Source organism: Xenopus laevis, chromosome 3L, assembly GCF_017654675.1.
Source record: "Xenopus laevis strain J_2021 chromosome 3L, Xenopus_laevis_v10.1, whole genome shotgun sequence".
NCBI classification, from domain to species: domain Eukaryota; kingdom Metazoa; phylum Chordata; class Amphibia; order Anura; family Pipidae; genus Xenopus; species Xenopus laevis.
This window is the reverse complement of record NC_054375.1, coordinates 17,669,839-17,694,860: the sequence shown is the minus strand read 5'-3', so window position 1 is coordinate 17,694,860 and position 25,022 is coordinate 17,669,839. Positions and strand designations below refer to the sequence as shown.

Sequence of the window (25,022 nt, the reverse complement as noted above, 5' to 3'; positions counted from 1 at the left end):
TTCACTCTCCATGCTTAATAAAACATTTTTCACTACCTCCTCCGGCAAATCCCAGTTCTATACAAATCTCAGCCTCTCTACTGTACTCTTCTTCCCTCTCCACGCATGAAGTTTATAAAGTACTCTGTTTAGCTATTCCACAAAACTCCTCTTTTTCATACAAACTAAGGACTTATAAATCCCACTCTCACTTAGTCTTTCTTTCCTTTCTATTACTGGCAGCTGGGGACATTTCCCCAAACCCTGGCCCTTACCCCATGCCAGTTATATCACGACCACAAGCACCTTCTCTCCAGGGCAAATTCAAACAGCACAGAACTCTTACTCCTATACCCAAAAACCCACTTCATCTTTCCTGTGCTCTCTAGAATGCCAGATCTGTCTGCAACAAACTCATCCCTATACATGACCATTTCATTGCAAATTCCTTTAACCTACTCACGCTTACTAAAACCTGGCTTTCTCCTACTGACATTGCCTCACTTGCTGCCCTGTCCTATTGGGGCCTACACCTTACTCATACTCCCAGACCTGGTAACAGACCTGGAGGTGGGGTAGGTTTGCTTCTCTCTCCCCGCTGTACATTTAAAGTTCTTCCACCTGTTCCCTCTCTATCATTCTCCTCATTTGAGGCTCACTGCATTAGGCTCTTTTCTCCTGTTTCACTCTGCATTGCTGTTATATATCGACCACCAGGACCAACTGCACAATTTCTGGACAATTTTGCTGCCTGGCTTCCTTACTTTCTTTCATCTAACATCCCATCCATCATATTAGGTTACTTTAATATACCCGTTAACAACATTAACAACTCTTCTGTCTCTAAACTTCTTTCACTAACCTCCTCCCTAGGCTTATCTTTGTGCTCAGACCCCCCCTCTCAATCCAATGGTAATGCTCTGGATCTCATATTTACCAGACTCTGTTCAACCACCAATTTTACTAACTCACCATTTCCCCTCTCTGATCACAATATGCTCACATTTCAACTTTCACTAACTCCCTCCTCACCCCCTGCTATTCCCCAAACACGTACTTACCGTGACTTGCAAGCTGTAGACGTGTCACATCTCTCTTCTTCCTTTGACTCTCTTGACTCTAATATCTCAGCCATCTCATGTCCTAATGTGGCTACCTCTGTCTACTATAGTACTCTCACCACTGCCCTAAATGAGCTTGCTCCTATAAAAACAAAACGTTCTAGACCCAAATCACTTCAACCTTGGCATACTGCTCATACAAAATCGATCCAAAGACACTCACGTGCACTTGAGCGTCGCTGGTGCAAATCCCGTTCAGAATCAGACTTTTGGAGCTACAAATCTGCCCTGCGCTCCTATAACACCAGCCTCTTCCAAGCCAAACAAACATACTTTGCTTCACTCATTAACTACCTTTCTAAAAAACCAGCACAACTTTTCTCCACCTTTAACACTCTCCTTTCCCCTTCTCCACCCCCTACATGCACATCTGTCTCTGCTCAAGATATTGCTGAGCACTTCAAAAACAAAATTGACACTATCAGAAGGGACATTACACTACTCAACCCCCCTAGACTTCCACCACCCTCCCTCCACACTCCCCAGTCTCTCCTGTGCTCCTTCACCCCTGTCACTGATGAGGAAGTCTCAAAGCTTCTGGCCTCTTCTCACCTTACCACCTGCCCGCTTGATCCAATTCCCTCAAAACTTATCCGCAATACCAATCCTTGTCTAATCAAAGCCTTAACTCACCTATTTAATCTTTCGCTCTCAACTGGACTGTTTCCTTCTCAACTAAAACATGCTCTTGTCACCCCCATTCTGAAAAACCCCTCTCTTGATCCCTCCAATCTTGACAACCTCCGACCTATCTCTCTGCTACCTTTCATCTCTAAACTACTTGAGCGCCTAGTCTACAACCGACTAACCTCATTCCTCTCTGACAATAACCTGCTGGACCCCCTACAATCTGGTTTTAAGCCACAACACTCCACGGAAACTGCCCTGACTCGACTAACTAATGACCTTTTAACCGCTAAAGCCAACAATCATTTCTCACTACTAATACTGCTTGATCTCTCAGCCGCATTTGACACTGTAGATCACCCTCTCCTCCTCCAGTCGCTTGGCCTTCGTGACACAGCCCTGTCCTGGTTCTCTTCTTACATCACCAATCGTTCCTTCAGTGTCTCCTACAATGGAGTATCATCTTCTCCCCTACCTCTTTCTGTTGGAGTTCCTCAAGGCTCTGTCCTGGGACCATTACTATTCTCCCTCTATACTTCCTCCCTTGGCAAATTAATCAACTCGTATGGTTTCCACTACCACCTCTATGCTGACGATACTCAGATCTATCTCTCATCTCCTGATCTCAACCCAGAACTCCTAACTCGCGTCTCCTCCTGCCTGTCCGCTATCTCTACCTGGATGTCGCAACGCTACCTTAAATTAAACCTCTCTAAAACTGAAATGGTTCTCTTTCCTCCAACTAACACCAGTGCCATCCCAGAAGTATCCATCATAGTTAACAATTCCACTATCACCCCCTCTTCCCAGGCCCAGGGGCCTTCGGGTTATCCTAGATTCTGCCCTGTCATTCACTCCTAATATCCAGTCACTTATTAAATCATGTCACTTCCACCTAAGGAACATATCCAAAATACGATCATTTATCACCCAAGATGCTGCCAAAATTCTTATTCACTCTCTCATCATATCGTGTCTAGACTACTGTAACTCTCTTTTAATTGGCCTCCCCCTCCAGAGACTGTCACCTCTCCAGTCCATAATGAACACTGCTGCGAGGCTCATATACCTCAGCAACCGCTCCTCTGCCTCGCCATTCTGTCAATCCCTGCACTGGCTTCTGTTACCTTTCAGAACCAAATTCAAATTAATGACACTGACTTTCAAAGCACTTCATAACTCTGCCCCACCCTACATCTCTGAACTTCTCTCTATATACTCACCCAATCGCTTACTACGCTCCTCTACTGACCTGCTACTCAACTCTTCTCTCATTACTTCCTCACATGCTCGCATTCAAGACTTTGCAAGGGCTGCACCCCTCCTCTGGAACTCTCTCCCACGGTCTGTCCGACTTTCTCCCAACCTTTCTGCTTTCAAGAAATCTCTGAAAACGCACTTCTTTTGAGAAGCCTACCCTCACTCTGCTTAACTACCAAACGCAACACCACATACAATACCACATTTCTCACTCACTTAATTCGATCTTGCCCACTCCCACACCTTGTGTATTACTCCCTTCCCTTTAGACTGTATGCCTATGCATAGGGCCTTTCTCACCTTTTTGTACCTGTATTGATTGTGATGTTTGTTACTCCATATGTTCTATGTATGTAATTCATGTGATTAAGTTGTATAATCACATTTACTTTACAGTGCTACGCAATATGTTGGCGCTATATAAATACATGTTAATAATAATAATAATAATAATAACCTTTCCCTGGTGAAACCGGCAATTATTGCAGGGACAGTTTGAGTAATTGGTTTGCATTAGGTCATCTATTCCATTGAATTATGATGCACTTTTTCATTGGAATTGGTGTTGAATCAGCGTTTCTGGATTACAAACCACTCACGCTATACGTGAATTGTTTATTATAACGTATATGTACCGTATTCTATTAGACATTGAATAATGGACTCTAAATATGATAATGGACTCTAAATATGATGCACTTTGTATTGAACTTGGTGATGGTGGTGAACTAAAATCACTTTCACATTATATGGAAATTGTTTACTGTTGGAGTACCTATTTAAGCTAAAGACTCTTGCTGCATACCTGAGTCTGCAGATGCAGCAGTAGCATAAAATCTTAAACTGTCTAACTATTTTGTCTTTAATTCTATAGTTTGCTGCTAATCTCATATCTACTTCCTTGAATGATTTAATCAAAATAAAAATTAATTGGTTACATATTTGACTTTATACTCTTCTGTATATACTGTGTACATATCATGGGGCTTTATGACGCCAAAACAGAGGATGTGTATGCTTCATGGACCAATAGACAATTTAAGTGGCATAATTACAGGCATTTTTTGTGACATAACCACAAAAAATTTGAGTGGCCCAGCATGAACCTCTATGCCTACCTGCCCCCACCCTCCAGATGCTCAAGAGGAGGAGGGGAGGGGGGATTTATCTTTTGGTAAAAAGACTGGGTCAGCCTAATTCGGTCAAGCACGTAGATGGCCAAATTGAACAAAGATCTCTGGGTATGGCAAGCTTAAAATTCATCTGGAATATCCTGGAGTTTTCAGGATATTAAATATGATCCTTAGGCTGCCTTCCTCTGTATTTGACATTTGGAACTTATGCAGGAAGCTCCACTTCTCCTACTGCCTACAGGAGCTTCACTCTGATTTGGTGCTGCTCGTTGATATCATAATCCAACATCAACCAGTAATCACATTAATACTAGATATTTTATCAGACCACCCATGGTTCATATTCCAGTGTATTACATGCTACTGCCTGGTTGCTAAGGTAATTGAGACCCAAGCAACCAGATAGTTTAAATGACAAACCACAGATCTGCACAACAATATCAATCAAAATATAGAAAAAGAAATCCAAATACATTATCTTGCACTTAGTACCTAAGTTTAGGGTTGTTGCAGGTTACAACCATATGATCACCTCCCACCCCTTTGTATGCAGTGTGAAGTGCAGCTCTTTGATATATATCTTTTCTTGGTTATTGGTGTTCATTATTACATTATTGACTTTACAGCAGTTATTTGCATTACAGGAATCCCAAAATATTTCCTTACATCTACAAAGGCAAATTTTTCTTCGCTGGTATAATTGTACCTTGTGGCTCGCTCATACTCCTCTGCCCTGCCAGGGCAATCCTTATTACAGAGCTTGTCTGTGGGGTGAACCAGCTTCCAGGAGTACTAAAGGGAGAAGCAGAATCACATAAAAGCATCATAAGGATCTTACAGTGCAAGATCATTTTTGTCAATGTAACATAGTAAGTAAAGTTGAAAAAAGTTAATCCTTAAAGGGGAAGGAAACCTCCTCGGCGCTAACCCCCCACCCCCCTCCCGTGTATTGCCCCCCCTCCCTCCTCCCCCCTGGCCTACCCCTCCCGCTGGGCAAATGCCCCTAACTTGTTACTTACCCTTCTGCGCAGGTCCAGTCCAGGGAGTTCACAGGCGACATCTTCTTCCACGCGATCTTCTTCCTGCTTTGACCGGCGCATGCGCAGTAGGATCGTTTCGCCGGTACGATCTACTGCGCATGCGCGTGACTTTTGGCGCATGCGCAGTAGATCTGTACCGGCGAAATGCTCCTACTGCGCATGCCGCCAAAACGCCGGTCAAAGGAGGAAGAAGATCGCGTGGAAGAAGATGTCGCCTGTGAACTCCCTGGACTGGACCTGCGCAGAAGGGTAAGTAACAAGTTAGGGGCATTTGCCCAGCGGGAGGGGTAGGCCAGGTGGGAGGAGGGAGGGGGGGCAATACACGGGAGGGGGGGAGGGGGTTAGCGCCGACGAGGTTTCCTTCCCCTTTAAGTCTGTATATAACCTGCCTAACTGCTAGCTGATCCACAGGAAGGCAAAAAACCCAATTTCAAGCCTCTCCAATTTGCCTCAGAGGGGGAAAACCTCCTCCCTGACTCCAAAATGGCAATCGCACTAGTCCCTGCATCAACTTGTGCTATGAGCTATCTTCCATAACCCTGTATTCCCTCACTTGCTAAAAAGCCATCCAACCCCTTCTTAAAGCTATCTAATGAATCAGTCAGTACAACTGATTCAGGGAGAGAATTACACATCTTCACAGCTCTCACTGTAAAAAACCCCTTCAGAATAAAACATGTCTTAGTGGCAATTGTTTTTGCCTATTGGTTCCTACTGTGGGAATGTGAGGTGTCTATAATATATGGAACACCTGTAAAACTAGTTACATTTTTAGGGAACAGACATGCAGGAGTGCTATACTTGAGTGGGATTTTATTGTTTCGAACCATGAGTTAAAAGATGTGTGCCCGAGTCCTACACGAACTGGAGCCCCCTGCAATATGCCAGCTGCAGGTTGAAAGAGATGGCAGCAGCACTAGAAGACAGTAGGACATAGTATTGACTAATACTTTATAGCACCAGTGCAGATAGCATTTGCAAGTGATCCGTAATAAGTGTTGATCAGTCTACTACAAGTAAGAAAATAAAAGCTATGATTTGATTGGAAGCCACTGGTAACTGCGCTTGGGTAACAACGTGACAGATGTACAGTAAATAAGTGGGGATGCACCGAATCCACTATTTGGGATTCGGCCGAATCCCCAAATCCTTGGTGAAAGATTTGGCCGAATACAGAACCGAATCCTAATTTGCATATGTAAATTAGGGGCAGGAAAGGAAAAAAAATCTTCTTTTGTGATGAAAAGTCCCTGCACACCCCTAATTTACATATGCAAATTAGAATTCGGATCGGCCAGGCACAAGGATTCGGCCGAATCCGAATCCTGCTGAAAAAGGCAGAATCCTGTCCGAATCCCAAACCGAATCCTGGATTCAGTGCATCCCTATAAATAAGCCTAGATTTTGCTCTTGTGCGCACTTACCACTTCCATGACATGAGCACTCCACTTTGACAGCAGCTGAAGACCTCTAAGGGCCAAATCAAAAAGCTCCCGATACTCTTCATCTGATTTTTGGCAGTCCAACCCAGATCCAGTAACCACCTGTCAAAAACAGGAAATAATGAACCATCACAGTCCAGAGTCCAGTTATTTTTTACTCATTTTAGTGATCTGAATTTTGTGGGGCCCTAGAGGACTGAGGATATATGTAAGTAGATTCCAGAGGATTATTATTGAGTAACAATATTTGTTTTGGTGGATTCTGGGAGGTTGCAAGTTGAATCATATAAAAATGGAGGATTGTCTTGGACCCCAAGCTCAGCTACACTTAAACAACTAAATAATGGATTCCTGTACCATCTGAATGCCTATATATGCCTATATGAAATAACTTTATCTTGGCTCTACCCAAGCAATGCCTTACCTCATCCCTAGAACCCGATGATACTTAGTGCTGGCTCTTACCTCACTGTTGCTGTTGCTGTGGTCATCTCGGATTTGCACCATTTGCTCACATATGTTATACTGAGGACTGATGCTGCTCTGAGTGCAAGTCCACCTGAGCAGGAAACAACCACTTAAGCCTGGGCATTGCCCCATTATAGATAACATTTCAAGGCATACATTACCCTGACATACAAGTAATTTGAATGGCATTTTAAAGAAAATTGTAAAACATTTCCACTGCTTGATGCTTTATAATAAGTTGGGTCAGTCCCGACATGGAAGATCCAAGTATTATCTTAGTGGACTGCATTGAACAGAAGCTTTGAAACTCCTGCAAGGTCATACAGTATGGCAAGTTAAAAGTGTCGGAGCGAGTCTCCTAGGGCCTACCAGAGAACCTGACAAAATAAGTTGTACACATTGCTAAAATGTGATAATATTTCATAATATGAAATTTATATAAAATAGATCTATGGTTGAAATAAGAAATGGCTGATTGAAACTGTCCTTGGCTGCAAGAGTTGGGGCTCACTGTCATGGGAACGGTATGCTATAACACAGAAAATAACACATATCAAATAATACACATAACAACATACTTTAGTTGGAGAATGGCCGCAGCACAATTTATTAATAGATTTTTAAACATACCATGTACTCTCAAAATACATAAACTAGCCAGCCCAATTCCTTCATTGGGTAGCCTATCCCAAATAGTTCCGCCTTTTGATTCTTCCGGCTAGAAAACTTTTCAATGGCGTTTTGCAAACCGACATTAAAGATATCATTGCCGATATCTGACAGATGAATACCATCTCTTCTGCGTAGGCCATCTCCACCTAATTCCAACTCTTCATGTCTGTATGTGAGCAAATTTAAAGATTTCATGAACTTGCAAATTCTAAAATTTAACTTCTTTTTGCAGCGTTCCAGAGCCTTCAAATTAGGCTGTTGAAGCCACGGCAACCGAGACACCATTTCTGACCAAATGATAATAGCTTGAGGTAAATTGAAATGTAAAACCGCTAAATCTTTTTTCATCTGTCTAGTAAGATCCCATATTTTCGTTTTACCTATATCGTTCCCACCCAAATGAATGATCACAATGTCAGGTGTTCCCCACTTGTGTAACATTAATGAAAACAATTGCCATAAATCATTCCAAACTGCACCTCTAATGCCTAACCAATGAATCTTAACTCTGTTATATGGAAAACTTAAATTAAGTCCATAACTCCCGATCAATGCTCGTCTCTTGGCCCAATATATGAAAGAATGGCCAATGATTTAAACGTTCAAATGATCCTATCCACAGCAGTGTTCCTTTGCCTAACTGGTCAGTTTTGGATTTTTTAATTAAAACTCTCAATTTATTATCTACCAGTTGCACATCGTTTATATGTAAACCACCTTGTTTCAATTTTGAAGCACTAACAGCTTCACTTACTCTTAATGCTGCAAAAAATATCAAGAGGAAGAGTAATTTAAACAAAGTAGCTTCGAAATCAGATAAGCAAACTGACTCTGATACAAGTAACAATTTGTGTAACAGATCCAAAGTAATTGGCTTTCTTTTATCAGCTACAAATTTTTCTTTATGCCAACCTTTTAAAAATTGTTTAACAACTGCTGCTTTAGTGACATCAACTTGACCAAACAGTCTCAAAAAGAAAGAAATGGCAGCCAGTTGTTTTTTAACATAAGCTACCGAATGTTGAGCATCAGTATGCTCCAACATTAACAAAATTAAATGATCTAAATCCCCATTGACTCCTTCCCTTTTTGCTTTATGATTTAACCAATTTTGCCAAGTGCTCAGATAATCTCTCCAAGTTTTCTTTGAAAGCAATTGAGAAATAAACTCTTCTAATTTGTTGCTATTAAATTCCACAGATAACTCGGGCAGTCGAAACTTTCTGGATCGATGTCTCCCGCTAGCTGACTAAAAAGAGCAAGCTGAAAACGAGACAAAGCATCTGCCATTGAGTTCTGACACCCCGGAACATGTTTTGCTTTTATCCATATCTTATGCTTGAATGCTCTAAAAACAATTTGTCGTAAGATATTTACCACTGGCGGAGATTTTGCTGATAAAGTATTTATTACTTGAACTACCCCCATGTTGTCACAATGTAATATAATCCTTTTATTAACAAGTAGATGACCCCAAATTTCTAACGCAACCAATACTGGGAATAGTTCAAGTAAAACCAAATTTTTAATTAAAACTGTTTGACTCCAATATGTGGGCCAAGCCTCACAAAACCAATGTTGTTTAAATATTACGCCAAAACCCGTTGATGCTGCAGCGTCTGAATAAAGGTGTAGTGCAGAGTTTTCAATGAAATTATCCTGCTAGCAGGTTCTACCATTGAAATGCATTAGAAACTGCTGCCAAATGATCAAATCCTCCTTAACTTCGTTAGGGATACGAATATGCCAGTTAGGGTTACACATACCAACTGTAAATTGTATGAGCCTCCGATTAAAAACCCTACCGATCGGGATTATCCTTATCGCAAAATTTAAATGCCCTACTAATGATTGAATATGTTTTAGTGTCAGCTTTTTGGCTGCTAGAGCAGCCGAAAGCAAACTTCTTAATTTTTGAAGTTTTGCATCAGGTAGTCTAAATTCCATTTTGACAGAATCAATTTCAATCCCTAAAAACTGTAAAGTATTAGTCGGTTTAAATGTCTTATCCATGGCTATAGGTATCCCAAATTTTTTAGCTAACAACAAAAATGTGCTTAAAATAATGTTGCAAGTGTCTGTACCGGCTGGACCGATAAATAAAAAATAAATTCAGAACCAGTTTCAAATTTAACCGTCCATTCCAAAAAGTTTGAAAATAATTCAAAATAATTGCAAGAAACGGCACAGCCCATAGGCAAACAACTGTCATAGTAATAACCCCCATCAAAATGGAAACCTAACAGAAAGTAACAATCGGGATGAAGCGGAAGTAATCTGAAGGCAGACTGAATATCACTTTTTGCTAATTGTGCTCCTACACCGCAAAGTCTGAGTAAGTTAACTGCTTTATCAAAAGACGCATATTCCACTGAACATAACTCTGGAGAAATGCTGTCATTAACCGATAAACCATTAGAGAACGACAAATGATGAATTAATCTAAAAGAGCCAGTTTCTTTTTTAGGTGCTACTCCTAAATTAGAAATTCTCATATTAAACAATGGGATATCTTTAAAAGGACCAGCAATTCTGCTGTAAGATAATTCCTTAAGTAATTTTTCTCTGACAATTTCAGGATATTTTTTATCTGATTTTAAATTATCTACTACAACTGGAGACCATTTTGTGTTATCAGTCGGGATTATAAAACCTTCACTAAAACCCGATTCAAGTATTGTTGCTTTCTGTTGGTTTGGATAGACCCTTAAGTAGGGTAACATTGCGGACAGTATCACTGGCGTTATCACTTTTTTGGTGCTGTTCTCTTTGATTGAATTTTCAAGCTTGAGTAAATCTCTTTGCGCAACGAAAGGCCGGGTGTGCCCCCGCGCAAATAGAGCATTCATGTTTATAACGGCAACTATTTTGCCATTTGCAAAAATTTCATTAAAGGACCAACAAGCATTCCTACCTGCAACATTCTTAGTCTGATTCTGCAGCGGCTGAGGTTTTGGTGCTAACATTCCCATCCATAAATTTATGTCCTTAGAACCCAAAAGCATAGACTTATGAACTGCCATTTTTTGTCTTACTCGTCATCATATAAAAACCAAGCTACTCCGCCATAGCTTTTATATGCCTCCAAAATAATATCTAAATGTTTAAATAAACCCAGACCCTAATAATATATTAGAATATATGCAGAAGGCCTGCAACCAATTTGTGAATGTCCTGGCCACTGGCCTGCGTCTTTCCTCCTCAGTATCCCCTTTATGGTCTGATTTTAAAAATTCCTTGGCCGAGGGCAAAAGTGAAAGCAAGTCTACATAATCACCTTTTATGATTTTTTCCTTAACTGCGCCTGATAAATGTAGGCCAAGCGGAGTAGCCTGACACACAAATACAGTATATCTTTATAACTATTTTCATGAATTCCTGTGCTTATTTGCGTATTCGCCGCACCAGGAGAGTTAGAGTTAATTAAAGTTTTAAATATATTACCTAGTTCTTGTAGTAGTCTTGAACCCTGCTCCACACTTGCCTGTGGCTGTGGATCATGTTGAATGCCGACCTGAGCTGGGAGGGAGGAACAGAGGCTGCCCTAGCCACTGTAGGATGGCTAGAAGTGTTTGGCATCGCTAAAGTAGCGAGCCCAGCTCTTTGAGCCCCAAAGACACTTGCATCAGTGCGCTGGAGCTCCATGGCAGCCTCCAATGCCATCCCAAACTCAACCTCCGTCAGCGAAGAGGTCTGCGGTGGTGAATATGCCGGCCATCTGGGGACGTTGCTAGCAGACTCCGATGACGTGCTTGGCCTCTCTTGACTTGTCCCAGGATCCGAGCGGAGAAGCGTCGGCGGAGACCTCGTCTGACCATCTGAAGTGGAGCGGAGTTGTCCCTGAAGATCCTTGCCTGAAGCGGAAACAGTCTTGCTTGATGCTGCTGGGGTGCGGAGATTCTTCCGTGGAGCGGCGGCCGACAGCTTCTTCCTCTGCGCCGGAAGACTCTTGAATGCGGCTTTTTTAACCGGAGCTTTTCTTTTTCCTCTTTTCGTAGGCGACGATCCGATTGGCTGATTGCGGGACCCGGAAGTGTCTTCTGATTGGCAGGCGGAGTTCTCGTCGGAATCGCCTTGAAGCTCCTGACGGCAACCCACGATGACGTGCTTGATTTCTTCCAGACCCGCCTTCTCCTGAAGCCATCGTAGGACGTCCTCAGCGGTGAGCGGCGGAGGTTCCGATGTGACTGTAGCGGCAAATCTGGACAGCATGTTGACGATGCTCCTCCTTCATCGATCTTCGCCGACTGACAGGTAAGCTAGCCGCGAACCGGCTTTTATACCCCTTCTTTTAGGTCACGTGATTGCTAACCACCAATCGCCTTTCTTTTCTACCCAGCTGTCGCCCGGGACCTTCAATCAAGCCAGGGACTTCACTGACTGCAATTTTCGACCTCAGGTAAGCATATAAAATTAACTCTTTCTTTACAGCAACCTTCCCATGCCTGCTATTAAGTGTTAAGCACACTTAAGCCTACATATCCGCTGGTACTCTGGCAGGCCAGTCAGAATAGTCTGTATATTAGAAAAACACGGTGCTGGAAAGGAATGTAAAATAGCTGAATAGGTAGATTAAATATGGAAGTCTCCTGGAACCCTAGTGGGTTAGTCCTGCCCTGGTGCAGAATCCCAGGATATATATATATATATATATATATATATATATATATATATATATATATATATATATATATATATATATATATATATATGTGTGTGTGTGGTCACAAAGTGGAAGGCAAGGAGCAAAGTGCAAAAAACAGGTGAAGTTTGACTATTTTTTTGGATTTTGCACCCTGCCTTCCAGCCTAAAAGGATTGCCAGAAGTCTTCAAGCTTTGTTTTGGAACATTGTTACCTGCAGCCGGGTCATAAAAACAGTACTGTCTTGATTTAGCAGAGCTGTATTCATGAGGGGCAGGATGGGCGATGCATGTGGGTGTCATTCAGATGCAGAACTTAGGGAGTAGTCGTGGATGCAAGCTGCAATAGTAGCCCTATACTTGCCTCCTGCTCTATGGCAGCTGGCAAGGACAGCACTTGCCTGTGTCCACTGAAACTGCAATTGCACGTCTCACAGATTTGTAATCCAGAGCACACACAGACCCTGGGCAACTAGTAGATGATAAACTTGGCTGTAGCAAGCAATGCCAGTCGGCAGCATCAAGGGCAAATAAGGTCTTGAGCTGTATTAAAAGGGGCATAGAGTCAAGGGAGGAGGGGGTCATTCTTCCACTGTATAGAGCACTTGTAAGGCCCCATCTAGAATATGCCGTACAGTTTTGGTCTCCATCACTCAAACAGGACATTATTGTATTAGAGAGGGTACAGAGAAGGGCAACTAAGCTGGTAAAAGGTATTGAAAATCTTAGCTATGAGGAAAGACTGGCCAAATTGGGGATGTTCGCGCTGGAGAAGGCGCTTAAGGGGTGATATGATGACTATGTATAAATATATAAGGGGATCATATAATAATCTCTCTAATACTTTATTTACCAGTAGGTCTTTCCATCTGACACGAGGTCACCCATTCCGATTAGAAGAAAAGAGGTTCCGCCTAAATATTCGGAATGGGTTTTTTACAGTGAGAGCTGTGAAGATGTGGAATTCTCTCCCTGAATCAGTTGTACAGGCTGATACATTAGATAGCTTTAAGAAGGGGTTGGATAGCTTTTTAGCAAGTAAGGGAATACAGGGTTATGGGAAATAGCTCATGGTCCAAGTTGATCCAGGGACTAGTCCGACTGCCATTTTGGAGTCAGGAAGGAATTTTTCCCCCTCTAAGGCAAATTGGAAAGGCTTCAGATGGTTTTTTTTGCCTTCCTCTGGATCAACTGGCAGATAGGTAGTTAATAAAAAAAATAAAAAAAAAGGTTGAACTCGATGGACGTGTGTCTTTTTTCAACCTTACTTACTATGTTACTATGTTACTATGTATTTGTAATTTGTATGAGCCCCTTGTACTTCTGCCTAGGGTCTTAGTAAATGAGCCTCATAGTCTGTGCTGAAAAACATTACACAGATGATCTATCCTACCCACATACACACTTGTAGTACATTATACAGAGTAGAGAATTCTGCAACTGAATTCTGCAAATCGCTGGTAATATCTTTGGTATAGCTGCCAACATAAGAGCCTGCTAAATTGTCCCGGATCAGCTAATTATAACTGAGTCTTCCAGAGATGCAAATACTACAATACAATGCTGCAATTATTCCCACAGCCATGCTGAGATATGCTACTGCTCCAACTTATTTTATTAGTAAATACCCAAGCCTAGCTTTTACCTGGAATAAAAGAGTAAAAGAATTTGAATTGTGCAGCTTAGTTTCCCTTGAAGGCTCCCTCCTTGCTTTATAGATACTAATGTATTTTTAACATATCTTTTTTTATTTCGTGAACAAAATGGTAACAGTACAATCTTGTCATTGCGTCATTTTTCACATTTGGTGCTTCATATGTAATAGACATTGAAAGACATTACAACAGTATGAACTTGCAAAAGCATAAGGTAAGTATTACAACTTCACTTAAACAACAGGAAAAGGCAAAGAATATAAACCAAAACCAATAGTAAATAATAAAAAAAAAAAAAAAAAAAAAAAAAAAAAAAAAAAGGGGAAGAGTAAGGAAACCTGCATAGTTAAATAGAGCAGGGTAGGCAATAGCGCGACTACCAAGAGAATAAACGGGTGGCTCTCAAATTGCTAAGTTTTCCCTAACTGGGAAACCGGTGTGTTATGACAGGTTGTATTCTCAATGACTCTGAAAAAGTAGAATTACTCGTGGGAAGAAATTAAGTTAAGGAAACAAAAGCAAAAAACCAGAGGATTTCTTAAAGTTCTCCCAAGGTTGCCATATATCGTCAAAAACTTCTTTTTTGTTATCTGCAATGGCTGTTAATAAATGCATTTCCTGAATGTAGTTGAGTCTAGAAATGAATTGAGTTATTGAAAGCGTAGGGGAAAGATACTAATGTATTTTGAATATCAGATACATGGACCTAGTGCAGACCTGTATCTGACCAAGACATGTTGAACTCTGACCCACCTGCACCTGGTGACTTGCATTTAGTCCCCCATGAAGTCACTGTATGACCTATGACTGTGATGCCCCTATAACTTGCAGGTGTGACTTTACTCTGGTAGGTGGGAACCAGGTACAAAAATGATAGGTAATACAGGCCTGCATCCTACTTGAAGTCCCAAGAAAAGTACCTGCAGACTGGCTGTGACTCAGACACACAATTGTAATGCCCTCTGGTCACCAGGCTATCAAGAAAATGGCAGAATATTTGCTTGGCTTAAGCAATAACAAGTCATCTCCCAGCCATGAGTGCACCCTTCTTTTACTGTAGAAAACAAAAATCCCACCTCTGTTATTTGAAAACTGTGTCTGTATGCTGTTATTTCCAAGTCTTTCATTTGTATCTCCAAGTAAACCCCCAAACTTGACGCAATAAAATATGCTGGAGCAGTACCATTATCAACAAATGGCCAGGTTTAGTAGTTGTAGTGCATAACACACTCCAGTTAGTAAAAGTAGCTCTTGGCAGTAAAGGGACCAGAATTTGGGCATTTTACAACCAAAAGCTGCTTATTGTGTAGTGTAAGACATTAATACTACATAGATAACAATCCCACTTTTGCACAGAGAGCCAAGACACATTATGGCATGCACTCACTTAGATTTGTTCTCCTCATAGTGAGCACTGGTCTTAATGTATCTGGCCAGCTCTATCTGCATGTCACCAAACAGGGGCACCACCTGCAACTGCTGCAAGAGAGAAGTGAGAGGTGCTTGCACATTCAGACAAACGTATAACGGTTCTCTTCAAAAAACACACGTTACACACACACACACATACATACAGACATATACATGGTAGCACAAACACAGCCCCTCTATACTCCAGAAAATGTCAGTTAGGAACTCATTTGGAATTAAATGAGTATAGGGTTGAATTTGTGTCTTTTTTCAGTTTCAGCTCCTGTATCACATGTACTGAGCACAATGCATTGAAGTCTTTTTTTGAAGAAAGAAGGGCAACATTTGCATTACAGTTGTTACAGAATTACACTACCCCCTTTGTGCAGGGAGAAAAAGATGTCAGGAACAGAGACAAATGAATTAATTATTTTAACACCTTCTGCTTGCAATTTATAGGAGATCCCAACCCCATAAATTAACTGATGTAAAGTGCTCCCTTGAGCACTTTTACCATTTACATTCATTTTATATTTTTAGCAGTTTCTGCGATATTAGCAGTTTTAACCTGCTAATACCAGGCTTTTGGCTCAACAGCTGTCTTTAAGAGGAGGTAATTTATAAATCCAGGACAAATTAGCATTTTTCCATTAACTCAGATATTTGCTTTTGTTGTTCTACCAAAATCTGGTTTCAAAATGCAAATAACTGATTGGTTCCTATGAGTTATTGCCCAGGTGCAAATCTGTCCAGTATTTAAAAATGAATCCCTCTGTGTCCAGAACTGTCTAATAGGGTTGCTGACTCTCTGTCAGAGAGCTGTTGAGCCTTCAGCCTTGTATTCACGTTCTAAAATTGCTAATATCCTCAGAATCCAATAAAAACAGAAGATGAATATAAATTGCAATAGTGATTGAAAAGCACTGTGAACATTTACATCAATTAACTTTTTGGGTTAACATGCAGCTTTTCAGTACACATAAGGTACTTTTGTCATCCTTTGCAGGTCTTAGTAAAACCTGTATACATCACCTTGAAGAATTTGTAAATTTTGCTGAGGTTAATTCTCTTCTTGGCGTCCAGTTTGTAAATATTACTGACATTACCGTCCATCAGGTACAGGCCAAATCCCATCACCTGCAAAGGGAAGAATATACAATTGTTACATGTCCTGAATGTGCTCAGTAGTAACAGTAGGCCCCTCTACCCCAAGCCATTCATACATATCTTTGTTATGTCATTTGTGTCACCTGATTTGATCCTAGAAACTAGGGTTGCCACCTTTTGTTGGAAGGGTCTCTTTTATGTTCCCGTTGCTATAATTTTGGCTCCAGGGGTCACTTTTACCAGCCAGGCTAGCAATTATCACTACATTTGGTAAGGACTCCCTGTGAAAATGTTGTTACTTTTCTTCACTACAAAGGGAACTGGCTCTGCTAGTTTGCCCCAGCTTAGGAGAATTTTAATCAATCTTTCTTTATTTCCACCAGGGGCCTCTATAGATACCTATACAATAAGAGGACAAAACTACAGAGATGTACAAAGATGTCGTCTTTAAATAATTAGGACTGTGAAATACAACAATGTTGATTGTGTTTAGTTTGGCTCAGCTTAGCCAACTATTTCAATAACGACCAAATTAAATCCTAGAGCTAAGCCAACTGTTCATGGTTATAACATAATTTGCTATGGGGTGCCGTTTGTCCCAAATACATTCTGTATACAAAACTATCCCTAATACACAGAATGAATGTCTCTCAACTATTACGAGTAGTATCTCTTGCAAATCTCTAAAAACAGCCATTTCTTTGTTCTGGAGTAATACATTCCTTTTTTTTTTTTTCCATCTGTATTTAACTTTATTTCTTTGAATAGAATCATCCATCCTAAATCTAATAACCTCCTGCATACATAACTTATGTAAATATGAAATTACATCTTTCAAAGAAGGGGGTTTATCTTTAATCCAACACAAAAAAATAGACTTTCGAGTAGCAGCCATAACCAGCCAGCAAAAAGACAATATTTCATCTGTAATCTTCCCAGAAGAACCATTCTGTGATAACTGAAGTGAAAATACATTCTTTTGAGGTGTAAAAAATTAAGTAGCACATTAATGGGGTGCCGTTTGTCCCAAATACATTCTGTGTACAAAACTATCCCTAATACACAGAATGAATGTCTCTCAAGTATTTGTGACCATACACAGATTAAAAAATATAGAAAATATAGAAAAGACTTATTTCTATTAAAGAATGAGAACAAAATCTGGTTAGTGCACAAAAGGATGTCATTGTATCACAAACTCCATTCTGTACATTTTAACAAGCAATCTGTCACACAAATGTATAATCTCCATCTAATGGACGCACTAATGTGCAAAGTTACTTACAGAATGAATTATGTAAAAAAAACTTGGACATAATATGTAATAGTGTAACTAACTAGTGCATGTCAAGCTAGATTTGAATGACAAAATAGATATTTGTGACAGAAAGCAACATTTTATAGTACCTGTACAGGATTCATTCTTTCCACAAAATGAAAGTTTTGTTTCACAAAACAGATAAAATAACTGTGAAGCAACACTGTCACATTCCTGAACTAATAAGAACAAAGCTTATTGCCATATAACAAACAAGATGAGAAATTGCCAGCTCTGCTCCACATGGCTGCATCATCCCTAAGGCATAGTATCTGGCCTGCTATAGAGGGTGCCCTCTAATGTCCCCTGTGCTGCATAGTAATAAACATGAACAAACATTTCCTAAAAGGGCTGCTGTTAAACACTACAAGTTCATAATTGGAAGTTCTCACAAATGGCTGAGAAATATAATGCTGCACTTATAATGATTGTAGAGAAAGAAAAGTATGCAAAACATAAATATGATCATTTTAGGTGTTATAGCTATTCTTATTGTAGTAACCTGCTTGTGTGGCCATTTTGGTTAAGCGCATTCCTGCTGTTTTGCCATTGTCTTATGATTCATTCCTGTTCCTGTCCTGTGGGACAGGCCACACCTACCTGCCATGTTGTAATAAATGTACCAGGAGGTGTATGGGCCCCATAAGGCCCTAATTCATATACAATTTCAATAAATATTGGTAAAACAAGTCAACCACTAGTCATTTTAGGGTCCTGAAAGACATCTCTGTCTGTGTCAGACATCTCATCTGCATTGTGGTAAAAAACATGGCAACTGTAGTCATAAATGACCCCTAAAGTCTATGTAGTACAATGTGTAGCCTTGGTAATTAGGGTTAGTGATGGGCCAATAAATTCGCCAGACACAAATTCGCTGAGAACTACCACATGTCATCGCAAGCAAATTAATTTGCCGGCAAAAAATCTGCCGGCAAAAATTCCACTGCATCAAAATGAAAAATTGGCGCTAGTAAAATTGACACACGGGTCAGAATTATTTTGACGACCATTGCATTTTGTGAACTTTTGCTGTCTTGAGAATTTCAAGGCACAGATTTGTCCATCGCTAATTAGGGACATTGAATTATAAATACTGTCAAATCTGAACTGTGGAGTTCCTTGCCCAGCAGCAATCCAGGTGCATGTCATACAATAATATAATTAGAAAAACAGTATTTTACTTAGAGTGAGTTCAGAATTTTTCAACAAGACTGTGCTGCTGAACTCCATCCGCCAGTCGGTCATTCAGCTGTTTTACCAGATTGATCCATATGGGAAAACTTCACTCATGAGTAGTCTCTGCTCACTCACAAACTGTTACACTGCTTTTGACAAAGCTGCCATAGTGATGGAAACGCCAAGAAACTGCTTATAATCCTACTCATACTATACGGACTGTGTGTGAGTCCCCATTGTCTGGAGTGGAGAGGTTGCCAAACGAGCAGATCTTGCCCCAGTATGGACACAGGGTGATGTTCGTCTGATCTGTTTGTGGGCCCTAGTGCCCACTTGCTCTTTTGCCAGCTTTTATTGGCCAGTGTATGTCCACCTTTAGTCAGCCACTCCAGACACTGGGGATACAAACACAGTCTGTATAGTATGATATTTGGGCCTTATAAGCAGTTTCTTAGTCACATAGTTAGCTGTAGTTTAACTATTTCATAACTTCAATTTCATCACTATGGCAGCATTGTTAAAGCAGTGTAACAGTTTGTGAATGAGCAAAGACTACCCATGTGTGAATGTTTCCCATTGGACTAATCTGGTATATGTGGCTCAGTAAAGCTGCTGAGTGACCCACTGGCGGATGGAGATCAGCAGCTCAGTCTTGTAGCAAAAATGTGAACTCACACTAAGGAAAATATTATATATGTATTATGAGTGGCTGGCGCTCATAGACGCCCATAGACTTGTATGGCGGCGTGTGTCAAAAAAAAAGACGCGCGTCAAAACAATTTCGACGCGCAACAAAAATTTTTTGACGCCCATAGATTTTAATGGGCATCTGCGACATTTCACCGGCTGCAAATTTTTGGCGAAACGAAACGTGTCAAATTCTTGTCAGATGTTATTGAAGGGATATTAGGCCTGTGATCGGTTAGGCTGCAAGATATAATTGTGATAAACTGGCTGGTAGTGGATTAAATGATTCTGCTGTGTTAGTTCAGGCAAAACAGCCAGACAAGCACAGTAACTTCTGGTACATTTATTACAACATGGCAGGTGGGTGTGGCCTGTCCCATTATTGCTCTCAGCTTACACAGGAAGAGGGAAACAGGAACAGGAATGAATCATAAGACAATGGCAAAACAGCAGGAATGCCCTTAACCAAAATGGCCACACAAGCAGGTTACTACAATAAGAATAGCCAATCACCTAAATGATCATATTTATGTTTTGCATTCTTTTCTTTCTCTACAATCATTATACGTCCAGCATTATATTTCTCAGCCATTTGTAAAAACTTCAAATTATAAACTTGTAGTGTTTAACAGCAGCCCTTTTAGGAAATGTTTGTTCATGTTTATTACTGTGCAGGACAGGGGACATTAGAGAGCGCCCTCTATAGCAGGCCAGATACTATGCCTTAGGGATGATGCAGCCATGTGGAGCAGAGCTGGCAATTTCTCATCTTGTTTGTTATATGGCAATAAGCTTTGTTCTTATTGGTTCAGGAATGTGACTGACAGTGTTGCTTCACAGAATGCTTATTTTATCTGTTTTGTGAAACAAAACTTTCATTTTGTGGAAAGAATGAATCCTGTACTATAAAATTTTGCTTTTTGTCACAAATATCTATTTTGTCATTCAAATCTAGCTTGACATGCACTAGTAAGTTACACTATTACATATTATGTCCAAGTTTTTTTTACATAATTCATTCTGTAAGTAACTTTGCACATTAGTGAGTCCATTACATGGAGATTATACATTTGTGCGACAGATTGCATATTAAAATGTACAGAATGGACTTTGTGACATAATGACATCCTTTTGTGCACTACCCAGATTTTGTTCTCATTCTTTAATAGAAATAAGTCTTTTCGATATTTTTTAATCTGTGTATGGTCACAAATACTTGAGAGACATTCATTCTGTGTATTAGGGATAGTTTTGTACACAGAATGTATTTGGGACAAACGGCACCCCATAAATCAATGTTTAGCATCTGTCAGTCCAGGAAGAAGCTGCTGTGCTCAACATTTCATTTTTGCGTTGCCCCAGCTGCCCCATCATGTCAGATCTGCCCACTGAAGGCTGTTCACATCATCGGTGTATAGGTAAGGCTGTATTTTTTTATTTTATTTTTTGCTTTAGTGGAGGAATATTTTAAAAGGGGAAGAAAATGCTTAACAGTATTCTTGGCTTACAGGCAATCCTCTAACCAAGAGGAGTCTCAAAGCCCAATTCCCAGAGTAACTTAGTTTAGAATACAGTGACATTTCAGAGGAGCACAGTGCACAAAGCTTGTAAATCAATTGATTAAATCGGTAAAGTCAGCTCTTAGCTTGGAAGACAAGGAGGATTTACCTTCATTAACTAAGAAGAATGCATCTTTTCCTTTGTCAGATGAAATTAAAGAATTAATTTCAACAGAATGGGCAAAATTGGAGAAGAGAGTGGCCTTGCAAGCTAGGATTAACAAGATTTACCCCCTTAAGAAGGAGGATTGTGCTTAGTGTTAGAATGGGCCTGCCTAGGTCCACACCCTGCGCCTCTTCCTCTCTTCCCTGCGTCTCTTCCTTTCTTTGCCAGTCGCGGCAAAAACAGTGCATGTGCACCAACTTTCAAACACATGCGCGACCCTGAGGCAGAGTCCCGGTGGGCCCCGCAGTCCGACCTTGATTGCGCTAATTGGAAGCAAGAAAGACAACACTACCGGTAGATGATGCAGCCATTTTTAAAGATGTTATGAATAGGAGAATGGAGAATGACCCAAAGAAGGTGTATTCTATACTTGGAGCAGCACTGAAACCTGCTGTAGTCCTGACTTCCACTTCAAAGGCAATGTCGGTATGGTTGGGAGACATAGAGCAAGCATTGAGAGAAGGAATAGAGAGAGAGAAGATAATTCTAGCTTTGGAAGAATTAAAGTTGGCTGCAGAGTTTGTGGTGGAATCATCTGTAGATTCGGTTCGACGACTGGCAAAAGCAATGGGTTTATCAGTTAATGAGAAGAGCCTTATGGCTGAGGCCACGGGCAGCTGACAACTCTTCGAAGAATAATCTTTGTGTTTTCCGTTTTTGGTGACAAATTATATTAAACAATAATTAAAATGTAATCTGGGAAGCATATGTTTTTGGGGAAGAAGGACAGATTTCCTGTTAAGACCCAGTCACCAAGAGGGCCTATCATCCAGGAAGAGAGTCTGGAAGAGGTACATTGTGGAAAGATGGTCCGTGGAGTTCCCTTTGGAGAGGGTCATGATCTTGAGGTGGATCCTTGGGAAGAGGAGATACTAAAAATTTATAAGAATTCACAAGCCTAAATTCTCAAGATTGGAGGAAGGTTGTGTTTTGGTTTTTTTTTCAAAAACTTGGGTTGCCTTGATCAAGGATCAGTGAATTCTGGAGCTCATTCTCATGGGGTATTCTCAGGAGTTTCATCAATTACCTGAAAAACATTACTTTATTCCATCACAGGTGCTATCCAGTCTAGTAAAAGGCAGGCATTAGGTGGAGTCAAGATGGCGATCTGAGAACACGCGTTCTTGCTGAACGTCAATAGCATTTAATCCTGCCATATTTCCTAACATCCGAAGTCTAAATTCCACACGGAAAGACTGCTAATTCCCTTTAGCATGCCTTGCCAAACAGCTTACAGAGGTATCCTCAAAAGTGGAGGACCTTGAGAATAGACTCCGTCGCAACAACGTGCGTGGTGGGCCTTCCCAAAAATACTGAAGGGAAAAATCCCTTCCCCGTCCAACGGGAGATGAACTTCATGGGGGAGGGCCCCCTGCTGTTTCTGGGTCCTTATATCACAGAACTAACTACATAGGAGTGCCTGCAGTCATCCTTATTTAAAGGTGGCACTTGAGGCCTTTCTCAACACAACACTACTCAATCATCTAGTATATGCCTCCAAAGTCACTGGCTCATACCAGGCCAGCGACCATAATACAACATTAACTATGGGCCAGGACTAAACAATCATCTCAACCCCTATAAATAGCAATAATTGGCCCCAATGAGAGCCTTCCCTGGATACCCCTGCAACTTGGAATGGGCAATTTACTTCTAGTGTCTATATAGAGACAAGTAACTCTAGTCAGAACAAGCACCAATACTTCTCCTCAGTTAAAGTTACCACAGTTTGGGTCTAAGGCCCACCCCAGTTGGTGGGTGGGCAAGGGAGGGACATTTGGGTTTTTGCAGGGTTATACTTGTTACTCATACTACTGTTTTCACCACCTTATACTCTCTCATCTCTCTTCTTCAACTCTTTCCTTATATATCTATTGAACCGTCATGTCTAAGCATGTGAAATTGTTATCTGATTGATTACCAGCCTGCCTGATTTTCAAGGTGACATTCATATGCTGATGCTCAGTGGGTTGAACCCCAGAATGAGTTTTATCTAACTAAACAGTTTCAATATCCCCAAAATGCAGAGTCTATCGATTATCTCCTGGAACGTTAGGGGATTAAACTCAAAATTCAAAAACGGGGCAAAAGTTGCTGTCCCTTAAGAAACCATGGGTGGCACACGCCTACCATGCCCTCTTCTCCACCTACTCTCGTGGGGTCTCCATTCTGGTCAGGAAAAAGCATCTCTTTTGAATTGATAATTCGGACCGAAATAGTCCTCCGATGCAGATTGAATAATCAATTGCTCACCCTGGTAAATATCTACCTCCCTACCCCCTTTTCAATAACGCTACTCAACCATATCACCACGGTCCTAGCCTCCTTCCCAACAGCACCAATGTGAATTTTGGGCGACTTCAATACCACCCTGGACCCATTAATAGATAGACCCCATCATGGGAGCACCCACAACCAAAACCTATCCAAATGGGCAGAAGCCCTAGTCCTTAAAGAAGTTTGGAGATGGAAGCACCCGCAAACCAAGCACCACTCATGCCACTCAAGTCACTCATGGTACCCTCTCCAGGATAGATTTGGCCCTAGCATCTGCAGATATTTGCCAAATTGTAGAAACAGCTATATATCTACCTAGGGCCTTTTCTGATTATTCATGTCTAATGATTAAAATATTTCCCAACATTGGCGACAAACGCACAAGCTGGAGACTATCCCCACTATGGCTTACAGTCTCCCTGGTTAGAGAAAGGGCCCCAGAGGAGTACCTCAGTTACTGGGAAACTAACCAAGCCTCAGCCCCACCGGGAATACTATGGGAGGCATCCAAAGCAGTAGCCCGCGGGGTCCTAATAGCCTCAATAGCAACCGCCAGACAAGAAGTCAAAGACAAGGTAAACGATTCAGAACACATCCTAACGCAGGCAGAGACACACATCGACAATCCTACACCAGTGAACAACACTGCCCTCTCCAATGCCCAAAGAAACTTAGAACTGGCCCACACTCAACTGACTAAAAAAGGGTTACTCTATACTAATCACCAAATCTTTGACCAAGGAGATAAAGCCGGGAAACTCTTAGCATGGTTAGCTAACTCCAGAGACTCTCAAACATGCATACCTAGAATTGTCAATACATAGCAACAAGCTATAACCACACCCTATGGGATACAGGAGGTACTCCTACAATATTACTCCAACTTATACAAATCCAATGGCAATTATACCCAATCACAACTGGAAGATTACTTATGTAGCATCACCTTCCCCCGACTGTTGCAGGAAGAAGCAGATGCCCTAGACACTCCAATCACACTACAGAAGGTTAGAGTAGCGGTGGCTGCTCTCCCACAAGGCAAAACACCAGGCCCAGATGGATTCCAAGTGGCATGGTACAAACTCCAAAGGAAAAGTCTACCCTAACATCTCCACCAAACCTTCCTATACGCGATAGACAATGAGACTCTACCTCCTTCCTTTTATGAAGCAGTAATAGTCCTAATACATAAAGAAGAGAAAGATACCAAGCATTGCGAGTCCTACCGACCCATATCGCTGATAAACGCTGACGTCATAGCATTTGCCAAGATCCTGGCGACA

General features: G+C 41.1%; 1 pseudogene; it reads right to left on the bottom strand.

Annotated features, from left to right (window-relative positions):
* Positions 1–23,630, bottom strand: part of LOC108710762 — a 45,711-nt pseudogene extending 22,081 nt beyond the window's left edge.
* Positions 23,631–25,022: the final 1,392 nt, after the last annotated feature.